Genomic DNA, 16,718 nt, shown 5'->3' with positions numbered 1-16,718 from the left:
TTATGTGTTATGATAACTGAATGTCATTATTTGTGTATTGTTTGTTTGTTTCTATATCGTGTGATTGAGGTCAGTTGAGAAGTGATGTGGTGGTTATACAAAGCTAGGAGAGAGGTTCTGTTCCTAGCGCAACGAAAATGGAAGCTCCTGACTATGAAAGTGTTATCAATCTGAGACAGCGGTAAAGGCTGTTCTCCAACTGGGTACAAGTGCTAGTAACCTCTGACCCTGACGCTTCAAGGACAAAGAAAACATCGGTCGTTGGAAGTTTCTGTATTGATTTGTGCATGATGAACTGTGTTTAGTTTAATTGTGATTGTTATTTTCAAGATTCTTTTTATTATTGGTTGTTTTCTATTTTTTGTTTATAATATCTTTGGTTCCTAATACTGGTCCTGGGTTGGTCTGTGTTATTGTGCTTCTTGTGTTGTGTGTTGGTGTAGTTTTTCTGTTTGTTGTTGTTTATTTTTTAATTTTGTAAAAAAAAAAAATCTTTGGTTTCTTAGCTGCAGTATGTGGGGTTTTGTGTTTTTGTTTTTGTTTTGTGGTCGTTTAGTTTCGGAACACCCTCTGGGTGGTCCGAGGGGGGATGTGTCGTATATTTCTGTAGTATGTATGATCTATGTATGAATATGTAGTATATTTTAAACACACACACATACCAGGGCATGCAAGGACATGATGCCCTCTAACAATGAGGGTTCTATGGCAACCAGATGACCAACAGAGACCTCTGGGGGTTGGGCAAACACACATACATTCTGGCCCCTCCCCTCTTGAACAAAACGGGCAGGCTAGCTAGAGAGCGGCCTCTTTTCCAGCCCAGGTCACAGGATCAACACATGTATGTATAAATCTGTTTGTAACTCGGATTAAATCGTCTTAAACTCAATAACTGTTCTTTGATTCATAACCAATAAGAAATACACAACAAGATATTGACTGATGACTGCCTACTGATAATACATATAATTACAGCAAACATGTCGGTAGTTTGGCATCTGTCCTCTGACTTTTTATGTTAACAATCCGTGTTGCGTGTTGCGTTTGGAAATAGGGCTGTTGTGTCGCAAATGCCAGGGCTGTTTTTTGATCCCAGTCCGCCCCTGAAGTTGGTTGATTACATCAATTGAGAGCATGAACTTTGTGCCACAGCTCTCCCAACATATTGGAAGATCTGTGAGACAGAGAGAGACCTCTTTGGCACAAAATGGTTTAGTCCATGGGTCGTTTGCCTGTCTGTGTACGGCTCGCTCTTTGTGTCTCGATAGGCATCGTTTTGGTATGGCAATTAATGGCACTCACCTTAAAACCCCTGTCTTTTCCCCCTGAAAATGAAATCTGAAACACTATTTGTCATTTTTGTGATTAATTCACACAACAGTAACTCAAAATCCGCCTGGTTCCATCTCCCTCCACCCGGTGGCGCTGTAGTGGAGCGGGACATAAGAGGTTTCTGCTCAGTTCCTCAACAAACGGATTAACGTTCATGTTAAAACCTTGTCCATGATGCTTGTTAACTCAGGTGTGTTAAGAAAAACTAAAACAACATTGACAAGTATAAGAAATGATTGTACTTCACATGAAGTGGCTGGCTCACGTGGACCTGAAAGGACACTGAGGCCTGAATTGAATGGCCCTGCCATATTTATTTTCATTAACCTTTATTTATACCGGTGAAACAATATCATTGAGACCGAGGGTGTCATTTACAAGAGAGAGCTGTTCAGGGTAGACAGCAGCATAACAAAAAGGTACAGGCAGACAGGCCGTACAATTTTCATTGAAAGCGGCACACTTCTGGAATGCTTTGCCATTCCATATTATACGCAATCGTAAAACGTACAACACTTTCAAGCACAATCTTAAAGACTGGCTTATTGCTAATCAATTGTGTGAGCACTAATTACAATGTTATTCTCAATGTAAATCCTGGTACTGTTTAATACTTGTTCCTTTTGCTCTGCATTTGTATATGCCCTGTATCTCTTAGATTTAGATGTAGTTCATTGATGTGATGTATGTCTTACATGCTTTTACATGCTTTTTCTGAAAATAATATTGTATATAATGTCTAGTAGGCCTATTTAGTTAATGAGAACCTATTGCTATACTGCTCTGATAAATTTGCTTGTATACAATGTTTATTTTTTATTTTTTAGAGAACGGCTTATGACATCTGGCCACAGGGACAACAGTTGAAAAGTAGCCATTTGGCTAATACTGACTCATTTACCAACTGGTTTATTAATGTGTACTGTCCCTGGTCAACAAATAAATAAATAAATAAAATAAACAAGAGACAAACTAAAACTCAAAACATTAAAATAGTCAATGCAGAAGTGCAAAAGTTGAAAGACAAAATAAAATCAGATTACCGTAGGTGCATGTGCAAAACCCCCACAGACTCTCAAGTCTTCCTACAAGTAATTTAAAATCCCCAAGGGGAATCAAGCTGGACAACTTCAGTTCCTGCTGTAGCATTATTCCAGGTTGCAGGGGTGGAGTAGGAGAAGGCCTTTTAAACAAGTTCAGTAGAAACTGCGGGGATGGCGAAAGAGATTTGTCCAGGGACTGGAGGCTACGATCAGACAGTTTATTTACCACTTAAGAATGCTGAGAATCCATATGAAATTCTGTCCAGTTTTGACCTTTACTGAAATAGTGCCACTGTCGAATTACATCCAGAATTGACCACATGTCATAATCCCACTCTCCTCTCAATCCACTCTCACACACTGTTACATTTTGGGCATTTAGCTGAATTGTATGTATAACATACATTGTATGTTAGTTGTTTGTATGAAACCACAGTCAACAGCATCTGCCTGACTATTTCAGTCCTCATACATTAAAGAATAGATTAAAAGTTCTAAAAGCTCTTTTTTCTAGGCCTTTGGGCCTTTGGTCCAGCTGGTGTCAATCATCTCATTATCTACTCGCCACCAGTCCTGTAGCGCCCCTGCAGACCAAATGGTGCATGGACTCCACAATAATACAGTAAAATATGTGGAGAATATAATACTTGTACAGTACCAGTCAAAAGTTGGACACCTTCTCATACAATGGTTTTTCTTTATGTTATTTTCTACATTGTAGATTAATACTGAAGACTTCAAAACTATGAAAGAACACATGGAATGATGTAGTAAACAAAAAAGTGTTAAACAAACCAGAATGTTTTTATATTTTTAGATTCTTCAAAGTAGCCAATGTAGCCAAATGTAAAAGTCTTGATCTGTAAATATTTTGGTTGTGATACCACACACTGGCAACAGAAAATAAATGCAGTTGATTATGTCATATCAAACAAAAGGTAGGCGTCTTAACTCCGCCTAGGGGCAGGCCATACAATCAAAACAACACGTTTTTTTTTAACATATCATTCTTTTTACACCAGACTGGAGTGGGAGCAGTACTGAATCTGTAAGTACTGAGTCTGTAGGCTAGACGGATATGTATGACAACTGTTGTGTGTGTGTGTGTGTGTGTGTGTGTGTGTGTGTGTGTGTGTGTGTGTGTGTGTGTGTGTGTGTGTGTGTGTGTGTGTGTGTGTGTGTGTGTGTGTGTGTGTGTGTGAAGCCTTTAACCGAAGCCTTCATGCAAATCGATTTACTATATATATATATATATATATATAAAGTGAATTATGTATCCATCAGTAATCATAAGAAAATATAATCTATGTCAAATCCAGGGTCCAGTTAGAAGAACATCATTTACTACTCAGAAAGGCTTCAAACACCATTGTAATCCTGTCAATTGTCGTATATTAGCCTACACGCCATCATTTAGTACATTTTTAGATTAGATTCAACTTTATTGTTATAGAGTACAAGCATCAGACAACGAAATGCATTAAAAAGTGTCAGATGAGGGATTTGTAAAAAAGACCATTTGATAACATGGCAGTGGCTAATACCCCTATGCCATCGTGACTCTTGAATCCCAACCGAATATTGCCTGAACGAGGCTTTCCTTTTAATCGCGAATACTAATCAACGTAGGCTACGTGAAATACCCCCCAGGACGCTACTCACTAACACAACCAGCCATCATCCTTTCTTCGTTCAGCTCCGGTCCATTGTATCCCACTCTGAATTAGAACTGTCTGCATTTACCTCATCTAGACTCGATTACTGTAATTCACTGTTTACCTGTCTCAACAAATCATCTGTAGCACAACTTCAACTGGTGCAGAACGCGGCTGCCAGGCATCTCACCAGGTCCAAGAAATCATGCCACATCACCCCCATCCTAGCATCCCTGCCCTGCCTCCCGGTACAGCTTAGAATTAATTTTAAAGTGCTGGTGTTTGCTTTCAGAGCCCTTCATGACCAAGCCCCCGCCTACATCTCGGACCTCATCCACCCCTACTCATCCACCCGGTCACTGAGGTCCTAGGACCAGGCTTAGAACAAAAGGGGACAGAGCGTTTGAGGTGACGGCACCAAGACTCTGGAACGCCCTCCCCTCTGACCTGAGAGCCGCTCCTTCAGAACCAATCTATAAACACTGAAAGCACTGACTAACACTGAAACACTGAAACTAAAGACTCATCTTTTTAGACAGGCCGGCAGTCAATTTACGTGAACATACTGTATGTAAGATACTGATTAACCTCTTCATTGTGTTGGGTAACGGCTAACTTTTATCTAAATTCTAGGAGTGTTAATTTGATCAAATTAAAGCAGAGAATCTCTACTTTAACTTCATAGCAATTGTTTGATTTCAAATCTGGGTTAGGGTTAAGGTTAGCCTAACCCTAACTGTTGGAGTATAGAGCTAAAAGAAGACTAACTACTTTCTCTTTCAGTATGGAGGGCACTGTAATACTGATACTGGGCCCAGGGCCAGGGCAGGTCACCAAGTGCATGCTTGTGTGTGTCTACTGTCTACAGACAGCGCTTTGAGTTGCATTTCATGTACGAAAGGCGCTATATAAATAAAGCTTTACTTACTTGCTTACAGACTCTATAGTAAACCACTTAACCTTGAACTTGAAGATGAATCATTTTGGCTCTAAGTCTTAACATGTTATTAAGTTTTCATATGTTTTCAGGCGAGAAAGAAACCATGTATGGCCCCGGGTGCTGATGAGGCTGTCAGCTCCCAGTAGCACCTAGAGCAGTACTGGAACCGGTACAAGGGTGGACCAGGACCACCATCAGGTTGTATTGCTGTCATCTTTATTGTCTTTATTGTGTTGTTGCATCATAACTGTGCTTAAGATTCTCTTTTGGCAGGACCTGTGACCATGCTGGATGCAGAACGATGCAGATATAACACTACATTTATGGACAGTGTGTACGCCGATAATATGCAATGAATTTTTCCTGGATACATGGTGTACAGGTTTTTGCCCTTGCTTGCTTGCTTTGTGCCGGTGGTCCTTGGCCTCCCCTTGGGGCCCCCCGGCTTCCCCGTGTGCCTGGTCTGTTCCGCCGCCGGGCACCTGCTTGGCCGTCCTTGTGCGGGGCCTCTTGGGTCTGTGCTTGCTTGGCTGGGCCGGGTGTGTTGGTGGTGGGGCGGGCTGGGTGCGTGGGGCGGCGGGGGCTCCCCGGGGGGGGGTGTGGGGGCCCACCGCTGGGTACTGGTAGGCAAACTGGCTAGTAGTCGCTCTATGTGTAGAGGGCTGCAAGGGAATTTTTCCTGGCTACATAGTGTACAGGTTTTTACTTTTGCCTGCTCACGGCTCTGTCAGTATTGATTGATTGACTGATTGACTGAACATTTTCATTGTGTGAAGCGCATTGAGTTGCATCTTGTAAGAAATGCGCTATACAAATAAAATTTGATTTGATTTGATTTGATGTATATTCCCAAAATGTGGCCAGTTTATCAAAATAACCCGTTTATATATCTGATCTCACGTTTGTTTTCCACTTCCGTAGGCTAACGGTGTTCAACAGAAAGGTCGGAACATAATAGCTAAACAAGTTGTAAAATGATTTGGGGGCCAATATATTTATCTAGCTAAAGTAACTAGCTTACTATATTGTTGTCTTAGCAGTTAGTAAAAGAAAAGGATTAAAATAATCCTAATAATAAGAAATAATAATATATAGTGCGGCTTGCTACAGCAAGTACAATAACAACCAACTTACATCTGAAGCTACAATACTGGGATCATTCGTGACTGGGCTACAGGCAGTCAAATACTAAGCGTGTGTTCACAGACACAAATAAACTTGGGTTTCATGCATTTCAAGTGGCATCTTTGTAATCATGACAACGTAGTCATGTCTAAGAATGCATTTCACCATTAGCCTATAGTGAAAATACCACCGCTCATCAGACTTTGCTGGGTTGTTGCAGCTGAAGAGTATCAAATACAGTGCTAAAAAGCAGCATCCGCACACTCAAATCTGTACAAAAAACAATGTTTATTGCAAGCTTTCGGTCTCTCCAGGCTATCGCATCATGTAAACAACAGCTGTATGACGAGTTTGTATGACGCAGTTTGACGAGACGCGCAGACCCTCACAAACTCCCCCAACAAGTGTTAGGATATATTTTTTTCTAAGGTTTTATTGTTCATTTTTGTAGCACCAGCTGCTCAGCTATGATGTTGGGTATCTTATCAGTTTTCCTGTTTTAATAGGCATGTTATCAGTATGGTACCCAACACAAGACCAATTAGAAGGCATTAGGGAGTTACTTTCAGTCTGGGACTGTTCTGTTTGGCCTTCAAGCCAGGTGCAGCAGAATACTCCTTTCTTAGCTCTCACGTCAAACACAAGACAACACTCAATTCATAGTTTTAGCCCATTATAATCAAGGCCATTAGGTATTACATCATAGTGGCCAAAAGGGGGAAAGACTCTGTGCTTCCTAAACGTATATAATATCATGTAAAATCTGAAGTGAACGACCTTGTCTCCTGAGACCGCCTCAGGAGTTAGGTCCAGCTGATCTCTGTACTCTGTGTGATTTTCAATAAACATACCAAGTGTGCAACAGAGAACTTCTCTCCTCTTTCTTGGGGCAGTCGACAAAAGAACCAGATCTGATTTTGTTTCTAACACAAGTCAGCCTCCATCTCTGGCCTCTGTATTATTATAATTATATTCATGTTTGCAGGGAGGACTGTCCAACCCCCCCCCCCCCCCCCTCAACCCCAACAAGTCAGCCTGCATCTCTGGATGAGTCCATGGCGATAATCAGAGAACTTGCCACACAGCTTTCTAAGATCTCAAAGGTAGGAAACAATATAGGAGAACACCAGAGTATGTGGTATCAATTTCAGAGGGGGGGGGAGAATAGGAGAGAAAGCAGGTTAATTGTGCGCTGTATACTGCAGGAATACAACAGTGTATGGGGAGGATATGCAAATTGATGACTAAAGCTTGGCAGAATGTCAACAGTTCATCCTGCAGTGGGCAGAGGAGTTGACCACCTTACCAAAGGTTACCAGTTACAACAAGGACAAAGACACCGGTAGCAACATCTGATATGGTTTTATATTTGCAACAAGCATGCAGTGACAAGCTTGTGTGTTTATAGATCTCTGTGGGTGAATGCAAAGCCTCACCTAACTGCAAAGGTACCTGGGAAGACTATGTGGAGGAGAAGAGAACGTCTCCCCAGAAGGCTGAGAGAAGACTTGAGGAAGCTCAGAGTATCGTCTCTGACTGGTCTGCAGGACTACTCTCACGAAAACAGGTCTGAGTGCAACCCAGTATTCTGATGAACAAAATACTGGTTGTGGCTTCAATGCTTACATTAAACAATCACTGTTTTTGTCCAAATGGTGTGAGACATGAGAAAAAGTAATCACTTACATTGATACATGATGGTCTATGTCCCTGTAGGCCTCAGTGTGTCCAGGTAAGGACGTGTGTGCAGTGCTGCAGGACCTGGAGAGACAGTGGAAGAGAGGGAAGTTACCCAACATGCTCCCTGCCCTGGACTTCATCATCTGGAGTGTCATCCAAGAGCAGCCTCAAGAGGTATGATAACATGTTTAGGTCAGGACACAGTGCAGTGTTATCACATGATGTTAATCCGTCTGAGTGGTTGGTCATTGGATCATTGGTCATGTTGTTGTACAGGGCTCCATCCCTCAACTGTGGCTGAAATCCAAGCAGAGGTTCAAACACACAGGTAGCCTTAACTATCTCTTTAAGTATCAAACAAGATAACATCAGTATGTCGCATGTACCAAATTATTTTCGTCTGTGACAATGCATGGCTGAAAACCAGTTGTGTCATTGATAACTCTCTGTTTACCTACAGCAAATACCTTCATGCATTTAAACTTTTCCATTTTCATGCATCTTCATTTCATTTCATTTGAATTTCTTTCATTTTCAGCCTCGTTTGCAACGATTCCAGAGCCAGGTAAGTTGTGTATAGATAGGTCTGGAATAAATCACTTGTCATTGTACTCAAGAGCTTTATTTGCTAACTTTTTTTGGTCTCATTTCAGTATGGGATTGGATAAGCAAAGCATCAGGTAAATTCATATATGTTACATACTGTAGAATACATTGATCTATCCATTATATTATTACATATTACACAATTACATATTAATTATATCCATATATAGGAACACGCAGCATAAACACCCATACATATCTTGTATGTGCGTACAGTAGACAAATATTTGAACTCTGACTTACATTCTTTCACTCATTGTCAGACTGTACAAATCACTATTTTTTATTTATTTTATTTTTTCAGTTGACATTGTCTTGGACCCCGAATCAGCCCATCCTGCGTTCATTATGTCCAACGATCAGAAACGTGTGAGGGTGGGCGTGGTCATAGAGAGTCAGCATGACCCCAGCGTTGGTCTCAGGACGCCACACACGTATGATGGGTGGTGGTGTGCATTGGGAACAGAGGGCTTCACCTCAGGCAGGCATTACTGGGAGGTGGGGGTGGAGATGAAAAGGGATTGGAGAGTAGGGGTAGTTAGGGAGTCTGCTCCCAGGAAAGGCTTCATAGACCTGGACACCAGAACAGGTTACTGGACGTTGCGGAGGCAGGTGACTGGGCTTAAGGCTCTTACAGTTCCTGCTGTTGACATCCAGGAGCCAGAGGCCCTCAGTAAGATTGGGGTTTACCTGGACATAGAGGAGGGGCAGCTCTCCTTTTATGATGATGCAGTCACATCTTCACCTTCAATGGCACGTTCTCTGAGAAGGTTTATCCAGTCTTTGGCAGTGTGGAAACAGACAGAGATCTTATCATACTGTAATGCATGTGACAAGTCATAAAGATCTCTGTGGAGAGACAGTATACAGTGCTTTCAGTAAGTGTTCATTGCTATTGATGCCCTGAAATAGTGTAAATGGTAAATGGTGAAACCAATATGTTGTAGGAGTGACGGCAATAACAGGACAATGTAGTCGTTTTGCCGGTAGAAAAAATAACATGCGCTTTATTCTCATTCTCTTCATACGTACTGACAACAACAACATTCACTCCCCTTCATCCCACTTATATTACGTCATATCACCCGCTAAGAAGCATGGGTGATGTAGTACCCACAAACATACAACAGTGCTTATACATGGCTGGAACGCCGTGAATTATGAATGAACTCGGCGTTGAACTCGCTAACAAGTGGTCACTACACACGTCCCCCCAGAATTCACAAGAACCGGCCCCAAAACACGGTCAGGGACTCTGATAACCCGCCCAAAGCGACTCCGGTGCCCCTGAGCAGGCACAGGAGACCGAGGCAGGGGGAAAACAGCAGGCGGACGTTTGGCAGGCCTCAGACGGCAGGGCAGGGGGTCTGCAGGAGCTAGGGTCGGGGATGTTCTAACAGGGGGGCGACCGCGGCGGGGCGGGTGGGCCACCTCGACGGGGCGGTCCAAGTCCAGATGAGCTGGCTTAAGGCGATCCACCGAGATGCGTTCCTTTCTACCCCCCCTGTCGATAATAAAAGGATTTGTCGCCTGCCTCCACGACCCGGTAGGGACCATCATAGACCCGGTAGGGACCATCATAGACCCAGTAGGGACCATCATAGACCCGGTAGGGACCATCATAGGGCGGCTGCAGGGGGCCTCGATGGGCGTCGTGACGGATAAAGACATACCCCGCTGCCTGCAGATCAGGTGAGACACGCACCTGGGGAACGCCGTGGCATGAGGTAGGGATCGGCAGGAAGGACTTGGCCTTGTCCAGCAGAGCACTCCGCTGTTCCGGTGCTGACCAGGGGACCATTGCACATAAAAACCTTCAAATAAAAGCAGAGAATTTATACTTTAAACTTGTAGTAATTGTTTGATTTCAAAGCATAGTATAGAGCTTCCGCACACACACTAGTTTGTTCTCTTTTCAGTAGTAAACAGGAACCATTTCCCTCCACTTGACATGTGGTGGACTAGATCCATGTATTATGAGTTCCTTTAGAGAGAGTGGATAGTTGGACTATTACTGCTGTGGTGGAAATGTAGATATTCCTTTATTGGTGAGCCGATGAAATAATGAGGTCTGAATGTAATCAAAGGGTTTTGTGTTTATTCTTTGCGCAGCAGAAGTCTGAGTTCAACACAGAGAACATAGTAGGTCTGATGAAGTGAGCCCAGAGCAGAGAGCAGAGCTGACCTTCTGTACTGAGAGACAAACACACACACGTGCAAGAGGAAACGGTGTGACCTCAACTTTGCACAATCTTCTCGCTCATCATCACAGACATTTCAACGAATACAGTATAAATAAAAACATTTAAAACCTTCAATAAGCATAAACATTTTACCATCACACACACACACTAGTTTGTTATCTTTTCACACCGTAGTAAACAGGAAACTATTTCCCTCCACCTCACATGTGGTGGACTAGATACATGTACTGAGTTCCTTTAGAGTCGATAGTTTGACTCTATTACTGCACATCTCTAAGAGCTATTAGCAAGAGCATGAATGCATCTGAGACTATTTTCATAAGAAGAAGAAGGAGACCCAGAATGCAGACATGTCCTGGTATAGGCTTGTTTCCAAACCAACATACCACTTCCTGATCATGAACACATCTGTGTATTTTAGGGTCCTTTGGTGTCATCGTATGTAACCGTCTTGTTATAAGAAGCCCAGGTGGTCTGTAGCGCTGCTGCAGAGTTCAGAATGTGCATCTATATCATGATTGTCCTGTCTCACCCCAACCATGGACTGTTCACCCTCCTACGTGGTACCGGCTCTGGGGCACGCTACCGCAGCCTCCCGGGCAGAACCAACAGGACCACCAACAGCTTCTTCCCCTCAGCTGCCAGACTTCTGACTCTAAACTCTTCACCTTCTCACTGACCACACAGCTGCAGTTGTGTTCTGTGTAGATCATCCTGTACATAGCCCATCCCTGTGTATCATAGCCCACAGCCTGTATTGTTGTATACTTCACTATATACAACATATTTATCATATCATATGTATCATAGCCTGTACAATTGCACATTGTATATCATCTCTCAATTTATATATACCACTGCACATCCAGTCACCATTGTATGACATCACGCTACCATTTGCACTTTATAGATTGCTGTAAATGCTGCTGTAAATACTGCTACTTATCACCGCAATATAATTGCTATTTGTTGCACTTCTGGTTAGACGCACAATCATTTTGTTGCATTGTTTTGTACTATGACAATAAAGTGAATCTAATCTAATCTAATCTAGTAAGAACAGGATCTACTACTCTCTACTTTGTTCCTGCATGTAACATGTATGCATTGTCTGATGTATGTTGACAGCTTTTGAAAGAGTGAAACCAAACCAACAACAATAGGAGAAAGAAAGAAAAAAGATAACATATTGTTGTAGTTTTATATCAAATATGGGGAGAATTGAAGTCTGTCTCTCTCCATTCTGGGAAATCGTAGCTAACAATTCAGTCTGCCTGGGGACAGTGCCAATGATTTGTGTCGCACTTACTAAAGTCTAGTTTCCTGTCACCACATTTGTTTGCCCAGATTAGTGATCTCATAAAGGGTGTCGACTTTGTACATAAGGGGTGTGCTCAGAGAAGGAGGGGGCTCTGAGGCTCTGGACTTTGCAAACTCTAGACTGCTGTCATGTAACTTTATAAATAAAAGGCTTCAAGCTAAGTTGATCAATCTCCTTGTGTTCAATATTCAATATCAATAGAGAAGAGACCAGATTAAATCCACTACAATATCTTATCAGCTCATCGGGGAAGTACTGTAGTGTTCTTCCTCTTGAAAACCCGACATAGCAGCTGCTTGTCACGAACCCAAACAGGCCCGGTGCCACAACGTTGCATTCAATTGTCAGAATAGAAAAGTCCAATCATACTTTCTCCATGAGTGTTGTAAGTTTATAGGTTACATGATTGAATAATATGTTGCATGATTGATTGACAGTTGAAGGAGATTGATTCATATGTTACATGATTGATTGACTGTTAAAAGAGATTGATGTGTTGCATAGTTGATTGACAGTTAGGTGTTCTTATTTATCGTTAAGGTTCTAGAATGCCCTGTATGCAATGCAAGACGTCATATAAGTTGACAGTTTGTTTTTGAGAAATGCGAATTGTACATTGAATAGAAAGTGAATTATCTAATTTTAATCATGCTGACCTGAAGGTAGTACTACCCAAGTTCTATCAGCATGTTAAATGTGCAACAAGAGGAGAAAAAACACTGGACAAGGTATACACCAACATCAAGCTTGCTTACAAGGCTAGACCGCTAGCTCATCTAGGCATGTCTGACCACTAGGGTTGGGTACCGAAAATCGGTACCGGTAGGTACCGGTTACTTTACATTCGGTATGTACCCGTACCGAATCGCAAAGGAGATTTCGGTACCTCATTTCGGTACTTTTGTGTCCGGTGTCATGCAACAGTCAACCACACGTGACTTGAGTCGTGACGTGACATCGCCTGTTAAATTTCCAATCAGTGCGTGTCGTGGTAGTGAGGTGAGCAGTTGTGTTGAGAACTTAAGAAGAGTGAGTTTATAGTAAGTGTAGTAATATAGTTAGTGATTGTATTATTGTATTATTATTATTATTATTATTATCATCATCATAATCATAATAATATTATCGAATTTCGCTAGCTAGCCTAGCTACGAGGTCACCGAGAATGCCGAAGGCCCTAATGAAGCAGCGTTCTAAAGTGTGGCTGCATTTCACCCGACTCGACGAAAACAACGCGAAGTGCTCAAAATGCTTAAAATCCTTCGCACTTTATCGCTATTATGGCGATGTGCTGTGCCTATGGTGTTCCTCAGTCCAGCGGCAGTCAAATGCCGGTAGATTCGTGTCTTGCTCTCTCAGCACCGCTTCCTGGTTGACGACTCCCGTTGACAGCGGGGGGAGAGAAAAGTTTTACCAGGGAATTCGCTCCGCGCTGTGTCGTTCAGTTTCAGGTAAAGTGACGTGAAAACAATATTTGTTTACTTTATGTTTATAAATCTGTGCCATTAGACAATTATGTCAAAACAAAACAAAAGTCAAAATGACAATAAAAAAGTCAAGAGAGGTGTCGTATTTTGCCAGAGAAGGCAAATATGCTGATCTTTTTGCAAAATAATTGCTGAGGTGGGAGTTTTATTTGTTATTTGAGTGTATATTTAACTGTAATATTATATATATATATATATATATATATATATATATATATATATATATATATGTATATTGTGCCTCAGTCAGCAGGAGTTTTATTTTCATTTATTTTAATTTGAGTGTATATTTAACTAATAATATTGTGCCTCAGCAATAAAAAAGTGAAAAGCTGTTTAATGTTGTCGACCGTGTTATTATTATATATATATATATATATATGTCATTTAAAAAAATCAAAAGTACCGAATTAAGTACCGTTTTGGTACCGGTACCGTTTTTAAAGTATCGGTTAGGTACCGGTACCGGATAAAACCCAAACGATACCCAACCCTACTGACCACGTGTCAATCCTCCTGATCAAAAATAAATCCATACCTATCCCAAAAATAGTCTCCGTCTATAACACATCTCTTTCCTGGGGTACAAATGTAAACACTTCAGTCGGTACTAAGAAATCTGAGACAAACTCTCGATTTTAGTACAGGCGATTGGCAGTTCTATTAGACGTCGTAACAAACACAAAACATCTTGAAATCTTTCTCTTCCGTTTGTACAAAATGCTGACCATGCAGATATGTACATTAATAAAGTACATTAAGGATGCACTGATAAGGATCACCGAATCACATGGTGGTTAACAGCCCTAATTGCAATTTGGAGTGAAAGCACGTCCGTACACTTTCACTCTAAACCTAATTTGGAATGACGCTTTGTTAAAGTGTGCACATTTCAGAGAACTTTGTATTTCCCCCATACTCACATCAGAAAAGAACACACGGTCAATGAACCAACTTTGAACTAGCTTTGAACTAGCTTTGAACTAGCTTTGAACTAGCTTTGAACTAGCTTTGAACTAGCTTTGAACTAGCTTTGTGGCGTTTTCGCTTTGGTGAACCACGCTGGTGTTGGCGATGACGGTGCCAATTTTGTGGCGGGAAGAAGAAAAATGCATCCAGGCAGCGCCTCAACCTAGCATGATGCTCTTCCTTCTCATTGGACAACATGAGGGGGGGCTTGGACCCTTTCGCGTCCAAACATTTTTGGATTGGTTCTGCTTTTATCATTTTGGTCATCGGTTCGATATACAGTATAAATATAAAGTCGCAGTATCTTTTAAAAAAAAATCAGAATAAAAAAACATTCATTAAAAAGGCGCCCCCCCCACCCCACCCCCATTCTAAAATAGATAGATCTCATAAAGTCACATCCTCTTTCTGTCCCTCCTTGTGCCAAATACTTCCTCTTCTACACCCCTCACAGGTGCACAGAGGGGTCCGTCCTAGGTGTTAGTTCCTAGGTGTCGGGGTCTCAGCGGTGGTCTCAGATAGCCTTGATGTCCACCAGGTGGCTGTGCTGCGCCCCCTGCCTCTGGGCCTTGACCCCCTGCAGCCTGTGTCCGTGCAGCGTGAAGCGGGACCATGCGGCCAGCTGCAGTACGGCGCAGGAGATGGGCACCAGCACCAGCAGGTAGAAGTAGCCCTGGCGCAGCGGGATCCCCCCCGCCCCAGCCCCGACCCCCCCCCGGGCCGGAGAGAGCCACCGCCGCAGCCAGGGGGTCCAGTAACGCCACCGCCGCTGGGTCCTCTACGGCCACCACGGGGCTCCGGTCAAAGATGTCATAGCCTGGAGAGAGAGAGTGAGAGACAGAGAGAGAGAGACAGAGAGAGAGAGACAGAGAGAGTGAGAGAGAGAGAGAGAGAGAGAGAGAGAGAGAGAGAGAGAGAGAGAGAGAGAGACAGAGAGAGAGAGAGGGAGAAAGAGACAGAGAGAGAGAGAGAGTGTGAGAGTCACAGTTTTTCGAAAAGAAAAGTCAGATCATTCCATCGGATCCCGATATCAGGACCAAAGCATTAGAACGTGTCACATGTGACATGATAACACCACAAACTAAAAATCTGCTAAAAAAAGGCAACGAACACAGTTATGACGGTGATAAACGGTATCTTAAGAGAGTTGTGGAGGACAGGAGGCCACACCCACCGGTGTAGACACACAGCAGCCAGGTGCCGATGAGCGGGGCGAACATCTGGCCCGGCTTGGTTACCAGGGCAACCATGCCGAAGAGGAGCGCCGAGGCGGCCTGCTGGCGTCCGTTCAGGACAAAGTCCTCGTCCACCAGGTCTGTGATCACCAGGTTCAGCAGCCTGCAGGTGCCCTCCGTGAACACGCGGTTACTGGGGGGGGGGTCAGAGGTCAGAACTAATAATGAAGGTACTAGGTAATGAATTCTAAACGTAATAACATAATTAGTTAAAACCACATTTAACATTACCTGAAGGCTCCACACGGCACAGCAGCAGAGAGGCTCAGCAGGCAAACTCAAATCTCTCACGTGACACAGGGTGCAACCATTCGGGACGGAGGGGTGGAACACTGAGTTTATTTTTCAAACTTGAGAATTTGAGGATTTTACACTGAATTCTAATAAAAAATAAAAATAAAGATCCAATAACAATAATAATAATAATACAACAAATTATATCAGTTGGTCTGTGTAACTGGGGTGGCAAGTAGGGTGGCAGGACTTTTTTCAAGGGTGGCAGCTGCCACCCTTTGCCACCGTGGTAGCTTCGCCACTGCTAGTGAAACCTACTGCCATGCCTCATACTGCCCCTTGACCTTATTTCTAGGTGGATAATACCTCAACGAGCTGGATCTCTCTAGTAGGATTACTGAGGCCAAGCTGGTACATCTCCCAACTGTGTTCGGTGCGTCATTGTCTTGTTCTCAGACGTGACTGACGATCATCAGCATCATGTTCCTGCTCCTCACGTTAGTGTGTGCTTGCTCGCCACTAGAGGAGGTCATGTACACCCATAAGGTGGCCGTGCTTGAGGCTGCCACAGAAACACAGGTACAGGCAACAGAACACAGACATGAATGACGTGTTTCCATCTGATGGTTGGACGTCAATCTTGGTCTGACTGCACATTCCGTTGGGTAAATGGTCAATATATTCCAAATAAACTGAATATCATGTACACATCACCCATCTTCAGCTGGAGTTTCAGTGTCCTACCTATTAAGTCGGCTCACCAAAAAGGACTGAGAAATATAATGTTTCTTGGTGACAGCTGGATACTCTGCATGTTTAGGGACGCCATAGTAAACATTCAATACAGTACATCAATGAACTCATCTAGGGCTGATACAATGTGT

This window comes from Nansenia antarctica, assembly GCF_963989245.1.
Source record: "Nansenia antarctica genome assembly, chromosome: 12".
NCBI classification, from domain to species: domain Eukaryota; kingdom Metazoa; phylum Chordata; class Actinopteri; order Argentiniformes; family Microstomatidae; genus Nansenia; species Nansenia antarctica.
Note: the sequence above shows the minus strand (reverse complement) of the source record.